This window comes from Thunnus albacares, chromosome 17 (assembly GCF_914725855.1).
Source record: "Thunnus albacares chromosome 17, fThuAlb1.1, whole genome shotgun sequence".
Classification (NCBI taxonomy): domain Eukaryota; kingdom Metazoa; phylum Chordata; class Actinopteri; order Scombriformes; family Scombridae; genus Thunnus; species Thunnus albacares.
In genome coordinates, this window is record NC_058122.1 from 23,543,260 (window position 1) to 23,551,673 (window position 8,414).

The 8,414-nt window shown below is 41.6% G+C and overlaps 1 long non-coding RNA gene across 1 annotated transcript; it reads left to right on the forward strand.

The window, feature by feature from the left end:
* The first annotated feature begins 224 nt into the window (after positions 1–224).
* LOC122966173 lies at positions 225–8,008 on the forward strand. Its single transcript, XR_006398338.1, has 3 exons — positions 225–1,394; positions 1,989–3,175; positions 6,655–8,008. It is a non-coding gene; the product is annotated as an uncharacterized LOC122966173 (long non-coding RNA).
* The last annotated feature ends 406 nt before the right edge of the window (positions 8,009–8,414 follow it).

Sequence of the window (8,414 nt, forward strand, 5' to 3'; positions counted from 1 at the left end):
AGTGTCAGGGGAGCTGGAGTGTTACTGCATGGTGAGCGGTGGTGGTAATTGACTGCGTTCATGTGTCTGTATTCTTGCGCACATGTGCACGGCTGATGGAGTGAATTACTCTATGTGCAATGAAGAGAATGACAAAGTGTGCGTCTCTGCGAGCGTGTGTTTATTTTTCAGGATGTTTGATCCATCATGTTCAATTGAAACCCGTAAAACCGGCACCCATCCGTTCCCCAACACATAGGAAAATAAACCTTGAAAAATAAGAAAATCTTTCCCTTTCCTCCCGGGGCATTTACATTTTCCACTGACCCACGTCGGAGCGGACCGGGCTCGAGTCAAACCTCTTCCTCCCTTCACAGCAGCAACACATCCCCATGCCCTAAATCACAACCCTTGCCCTTGACGGCGTGCGATGGTGCTGAAAACTTCTTTCCCAGCATGTGATTGTGACGGATTAGCCAGTGCATAAATCATATGAAAAACGAAAGAAAGCTGTCTGGGAATAAAACGGGCGACCCAGGGGAAATGTGTAGTAGAGAACGGGGGTGTGCGCCTCAAGGGCTGCAGTGAAAACCCCCTGATGAAATGACCCCGTTTTTCAATTTCAGAAAGAAATCACAGACGATAAATTAACTCAAACCAATCTTTAAAATGACCACCTCCCCCAACACTTCTTTATCTAGCTGGCTAATTCATGATGCTCCCAATAATCATAAAAATGAGATATACATCCAGGGCAAAGGTCAGCGTTACATCATCGTAGTCATAAAGGGATTCTTTGACTGTTTGGCCTTTTTCCATAAATTCTGTCAGGACCACAGTGAAAGATAGGGAGACATATCCTCCGCAGTGTTGAGATTAGGGGACTGTAAGTCAACATAGCCCCTCATTTGACACTTAAGAGAATTGTTGCAATGTTACTGAAAAGAAAAAAATTATAATAAATCACCCTGCTTTTGCGAGAGTGTGATTGAGACCCTGCAGTCTCTCACACACCGAGACTGTTTCCTGTTAGTTCGGTGGTTGAGTTTAAGTTTGTATGTGAGAGACAGAGAGATGAAGGGATAGATAGTGTTTGTGTGTGTGTGTGTGTGTGTGTGTGTGCTCGCAAGCATTCCTAGAGATATTAGTGAAACTCTAGTGAGACTATTATGAGAGTGAGTGGGAGCAGCAGGGGTGCTGATTGGCTAAACCGATGCAGAGAATTGAAGCAGGCTGTTTCTTTAGGGATCAATTCATTCCCTCCTAGTCCCCGGACCGGGCACAAAACACATGGAAACAATAAAAACCTGAGAGTCAAACGGTATTGCTGAACAAAATACACGGACTCCATGCAGGGAGATGCACAGAAAAGAGAGATCACAGGGGAGGGAAAGAAGTCTATTACGTTCAAAACGGTAGGATTGTCTTTCACAGATATCACAGCAACAATCGAGTCTATTCTCCTTATCTACCAAGGGAAATAAGATGAAGGGGTTTGTGTGGGGTCAGTGAAAGCATGACAGCTTCCATTAGATGGGTGAGCCAATAATATATCACCTTATACACAGAATCAGCCAATAAAATGTTAACCCTTAAGGAAAGAAGGACGTTGGTTTTATATGAAAAGAAGAATGTAATCCTGCTCTCTAAGTAGCTGGTTAAAGGGTGCTGTAATAAAACTAAAAGCACAATGTACTTCAAGCATTATATATGATTTTGCAAGCAAAACATGCAACTAATAAAAATTCTGTAGGGGAATTCGGTACATTACTTCACAGAAAAGCTGCAGTGCATTTTCCCTTCCGCCTTTCAACAGTTACCAAAACGTATAAATATAAAGCTTTTCATTGCTCCATATGGTAAACAGTTCAACCAGAGTGTTTTTGCAGAGTCTAATCAGGCTGATGTATAGTTTATCTTATCCTGCGTAAACGGAGCTTGCCTTTGTCACAAATGGTGTCCTAATGCTGTCAGGGCAAGAACAGAGAGACATAAAGTTTATTTTACAGGGAGTTGCCGGTACCACCCGTCTGACAAGAGAAAGGCATCCATCAAATCCACCTCCCACGCTCATTTGCGACGTTGCACTCGGCTTATACGGAGCAGCAGAAGAAGGTGTGGATGAGAGGAGAGCTACGGCACTTTATCCGTGACTGATGTAAACCTGCTCCCCGGTGTGGAGGGAGCTACTGGTCCAGGCTGACAGCTTGTAGTTAACACAGGTATCGTCTCTCAGACATCAAACACAGCAGAGGTGAATGGGGAGCGCCTCCCTGCCATGACATGGTATTATACAGCTGACAAAAGGACCACACTTAACCTTAGCCCTGAGGGCTTTAAAGAGACAATGGTCTTGGGGTCACAGAGAGCCCTGCCATCATTTTTATATATTTTACTTGTGCTGTAAGGAATTCCTGCACCAACATTAAAGATAACACGACAGCAGTAGAGTTTTACACATTTAAAGTAAACATTTAAAGCACCACAAATGAAATTACATTCGCTTTAAGGGGGTGGCGGCAGATATTTCTGAGATGAATATCTTAAAAACTGGAGAAGTAAAACAAAAATTATCTGCATACCACTATGGCTAAGTGGAAAAATGTGTTGTGTTTTTTTCTTGTAATGTGGTTAACTGATCCATTCAATATCTTTGTATACCCATGTGAAAACGTTTTTAAAAATGCTTTGTGTATGATATTGTGAAATCTTTGTATTTGTTTCGGTTCACATCAACTTTGGCTACCACCACCTGCAGGTTTGCAAAGAGAGCTCTAGCCTTGGCCTCTCAGTCTCACATCAAGGAAGTCTACTGTATTTTATCCAGTCTTATGGACTTGTTGCCTGGCATTCAAACCTGCAAGATACGTGTGTGTATATGTGTGTTTGGGACCAGGTATTGTTTGTACAACAGAGAGAAAGAAATAGATATTCTACAGTAAGCTCATTGAGACAAATTCATGACTATTTGGGGAAACAGAGGGCAGCAGCGGAGTGAGGATGATAAGTTGGTACGTGCCTTAATCCATTGCCCAGCTGCAGGTCGGCTGCTATTGCAGGAGAAGATTTCGATCGATGGCAGCACCCTGGATTAAATTACAAATTGAGTTTATCGGGGCTGCTCTTCCCCTCTTTATTTCTGCAGTGTCCCCCAGCGAGGCTCCACAGCAGGCTATTTACGGTGCCCTCTTCCTGGGTAAGTTAATAACGTGAGCCCAGCCTGGACGCAGCACCAGACACACACACACACACACACACACACGCCTGCCGTGAGTCATTTGGGCTGGAATTGCTCAGACACACCCAATCAATCATGAAGTGGGAAGGGGTCATCCCCAGAGCAGCCCCACCCCTGCACCTCATGGCCTCTCACACTGATCAATACCAGGCATTATTCTGATCATAATTGCGTTAGATTTTTCACAGTGTGCAGCAAAACGCCATCCCCCTGGACCTACTTACTGGCAAGAGCTTTAATACGCTATTGTTGATTCATGTATTTGGCTAAATTGCCTTATTGACCGTGCTCATTGACTTTTTATTAATGGATTCAGTCTGTTGCACTTTTGGTCAACAACACTCTCCACAATCAAAACGTCTAGTGATTATGAAAATGAGGGATGTGAGTGAACCTGAGGGGGCTTTGAACAAAGCCGAAGTTCAATAAGACTCACTGACTTAAGCCTGCAGGTGACCCAGTACAAGCTGCTCTGGGATCTGAAGTAAACAAACCATACGTCAACGTCACCACATGAACACACACACACATAAAAGTGTTTTGTGGTGTATCTCCATTGTCTTCTGGCAGTTAGTATTTGAAGACAATGGGACGTACATGCACAGACGCAGTGTTAGTGTAATGTACTGTAGATTTCACTGATTTGAAGCTCAGAAGTTGGTGATGTTGGCAGTGAATGCATGAGAAATAAATCGCTTACTGTCATACTGCCAGGATTGTTGGGTGTAATAATGAAATCTTGGCTCGTTGTCATCGCTCTCAATCTGATGTTAAAGTATTTTTTTTGCAAACCTGTGCTCATAACTGGATGGTAGTAGGTTCGGCTAATAGCTGTGTGATGTGTATTTAGGTTATGCGTGGGTGAGGTCCATTGGGTGAATATTGTGCGGCTCACTGGGGGCTACATACTGCAGCTGTTTATGGGCTCCACCGCAGGAGTTTAATGAGGGAGATGCAGTCAGGGTAATTACACTAAAGGTCGTGTTTCCCCCATCATCAGAGTAAAAGGTATGGAGGGAAGGAGCAGCAGTGGGAGTGGAGGTCAGGCATGAGTTGGTGGTGTTTGGCAGACAAGGATAAAAAAAAAAGCCAGTCGAAGCAGCCAATTTAACGACCTTTCTGCACAAAGCAGAACCACAGCCGACCCACGGGTTTCATGAGTTAACCCAGTTGCACCCTTTTCTTCCTTTTCCCCCCCGCCAACGCCCACGCCGCCTCTAGACAGGCCTGGAAATCACATGACAAGACAGGGTCCTCACTGCCTGAGAGGATGTCTGGGGGCTGAAACCACATCAGCACGCCACAGAGTGGTGGTGAGCACCACTCTGATCACAAACACAAAGTGAAGAAAAGGCGCAATGACAGCGTGAGAGAGAGATACAGCATGAAGAGGCCGGTTTGTCCGAGAAATCTGGACTGCGGTTTCTCTGTGTGCAACAAACAGACGGGTATTTTTGCTGTTACAAACAAGTGTAGAGAGGCCTCTGGGAGGCTTGTGGTTATACTCTATAGATTATAGGACTGGACATGCATTATTGTAAGGAAAACACAGACATTCAGAGGTCATGCACTTGTCAGAGTCTGTTTTTTTGTTGTTGTTTTTTTTCACTGTGGAAGCCATCAGGAGACATTTTCATACCAGTGATTTGGACAGACACATTTCACAATTCTTGTGTCCATATATCAGCTTGCTGGTTTATTTCAACCTGATGTATTTCCCATAAATGTGGCCACTGTGGCTCTATGTGTTTCACGCTGACTTTGCACTGGTCAGCCCCATTATAGAGATTCAAGCGAATGAGGACTTGCACAAAACGACGTATATCAGGGAAAACTGTCCGATCCTCCAACACCTTTCAAATAAACTTGATTTTTAAATGAATCATTTCAAACATTTGTCTCAGACTGAAAGTAAACACAGAAACTAGCCACCTGGAGCAGCCATTATGGCTCACTGCAGGACCGTCAGGAAAGACAATGTACAGTACTTGAGAGAAACTACTGGTGTTCCTGCGGTCAGTGATCTCTTGCCGAGTGAAGAGGAAGAGCTTGATACCAGAATATCTACAAGTGTCCCCAGAGTAATCCCAGCTCCCAGCTGTATCACTGAAATAAACCGGAATGACTTATGAGGTCTCTGAGGTGTGCTAAACATTGTTTACTAGATGATCTTATAAATTGGCATGACATGAAGGGAGATGTTCCCCATAAATTTTGAAACTCCTACTGATATGTCAGGCTTTTAGCCCGCTTGTTGATTCTTTGTAAAAGGGAAATTCCAGTTTCATGCAACTTGGGTCGTTCATCATTCCTATTGGTTATAATAGCATTGTATTCAATGATTATCATTATCAATTGCTGATATCTGGGAAAAACAGCAATATCACTAAAACAGATTTTAACAAAATGTATTTGAAGAGAAAACAAAAGCAAATAGTAGAATTTTGACCTAAACTGTCCATCACAGTTTACTTCAACCTTTTTAGTTCAACTTTGACCTTCTATATCTGCTGTTTTGTGCACTCTTGTGTTGACCTCTTGTGTTTTTTGCCCTGTTGTATCGATGTCACTGTGTTAAAAGATCGTAAAATTACTTTGGTGATCACAATATGATCATAAAGGAAATAAATGAACTATGAAAATAAAAACCAAGTCGTAATTTAACAGGTTTTAATTGTAAAGCACTTTGTAACTTTTGTTTAGAAAAGTGATATATACATAAATCCGTACTTACTTACAGTGTACAGAATTTGATTAAACTATTTCTAACGAGGCATGCCTGCACTTCATTACGCAAGCACTGAATCAGTCGATTAAAGTAAGAGCTGTACTGTAAACATGTAACGATAAATCTCTCCGGCCTGAGCTGTGAATTCTCCATCATTCGCCACAATCTCCTTGTCATGTGCAGAAAAACTCTTATGTCATCACCATCAATGCGCTCTGGGACTGTGAACTTCATGTTTCAGGTCGGTGAGGTCTGAGGTAGTGGGAGAAGCGAGGGGGTGGACGGATGACAGGATGATCTGTAAGTGACGGGGGGGGGGGGGGAGAAGCCCGACAGTCTCCTCAGTTCAACCACAGTCACAGCCACAGTCTGCTATGTTGTCAAAGAACATAAAGACGGGTCACGGGTCAAATGTGGACACATTATGAGAGCAACCTGGAGATTTCTTAAATCAATAAGCCACTCTCCTATCACATACTTTGATGTTTATCTTGGAAACTCACCATGGAAACCAATAACACAGCGCTCTGTGTAATTGCATGAGAAAACTCTGCTGATGGCAGATTATTTAGAAGGGAGAGAGGAGGGGACATCGGAGGTGATAGGGTGGAGGTGGAGGCAGACAAATTGAGCAGCAATTACAGTAATCATCATTACAGATTTTTGTGTTTCATCTGACTAAGAATGACTAAACCTTTCTATTATGCAGCCTGGAACCAGGTGAAATTGATACATTTGTCAGCCCACCAGGGAGAGAAAGAGGAAGAAGAAGGAGGAGAAAAGCAAGAACAGGGACACTTCTATCCCAAGACAAACATCCTATCTTCTATCTTTGTCAGGCGGGACTCAAAAAAATTGAATTCTGCATATAAAGACATGATCATACCTGATCCACCACTATAATCATCCCTGTATGTGTCTTGTGAATGGAGATCATGACAAACACACACAAACATGAGTCAGTCTCTACCAACAGATAACGAGAGAGAGTCTCAGAGTCCGGGGTTTCAACCTCTGTATTTTCATGCAAATTATAGTGATTAAACAAGCTGAATGAGAGCTTCAAACTACAAAACAGCATTTCATAAACATTATTTCTAAAAATTTATGAGGCAGAAAATGTTTTTTTGTAAAAGACATTTACAAGGAAATACCAAACGTATGATGAAGGCTGAGCACAATCAGTCCAACAAATAGTTTTGTTGATGGAAATTTGTTCAAAATTTGGCTTCAGACCACAAACATTTGACTTGTTTGTAAAAAAAAAAGTTGTGTCTAAAAGTGTATTAAGAGGAGGAAGGTTGTCTCACATGTTGCATCATCGTATGTTGGCGGTGCTGAAACTAACAATTTGTGTTTTAGTGCCTGAGGACTCTGGAAAATGAGATCTCAAGGTTAAATTTTGAAATAAATAAAATTAAAAAATGTGCTGCTATGGCAACAACTAAATGTTGCATCCAACTTAGTGAATCTGCACAGAGGATATTTCCCAATAATACACAATAGTATTAATCTCAGTTTAATATTATAACAGTTTGATTAAGTGGACAATTAAAGGGACTGTTTTTCCCATGTGGACTGTTTTGTTGTTGTGCATTCATGAAACAATGTAAGTACCCATTATTTACCCGCAAAGAACATTTCCTATTAGATTTTAAGGTTTTATCGAGTTTTACCCATTCTAGAGGGTTAATTGGTATGATGTATTAGCTATTAGTCGACCCACTGCCATGATTCTTCATTTTTTTAGTTCAAATGTTGTTAATATGCATATTTTACCTTTGTCATTATTCAACTCTGTCAGATTGGTGTAGTTTTAGTGAATACATTTGGTATGAAGAATAAAGGTCACTGTGTTTCACCACCCATTGCTACAATTTACTAGTATGCATCATGTAAAACTATAACTTCTTAATTATTCTTATGTTCTGTATAGAAATGCTCATGTTTCCCCATATATGTTCTAACCACAGACCACACACACAAACACATACTCGCAAATTACAACAAATACATCCCAAATGCTTACATATGGACACAGACTGAGCTGGGCATCATTTGAAATAAACCATTTGAAAGATGGCGCCTGATTTTCTTTTTTTAGCTATAATAGGCTTTTTGTTTAAAGGGGACAGGTCTACATTTTTAATCTGGAGCTCTACTGGGATATCTTTGCATGATTTACAGTACAATAAAACGTCTTATTATCTTTATACTGATCCTTTATACAGCCCCTCGGTTCAGCTTCTGTCTGAAAAAGGCCATTTAATCTCCTGTTTCTTTAAGGCTTCCTTCTCAAATACATCTGTACATGTTCTAGCCAGAATCTGATATGAAATATGAGTGCACAATGAAAACAACACATGGAAAAACCTTAGCAACAAAGACTACAGACCAGACGGACACTTTTGGGGATGTGCAACGAGCCAACGTTAGCTGGTCGCCAAGGTAGGAAAAAAAATGTGGTGA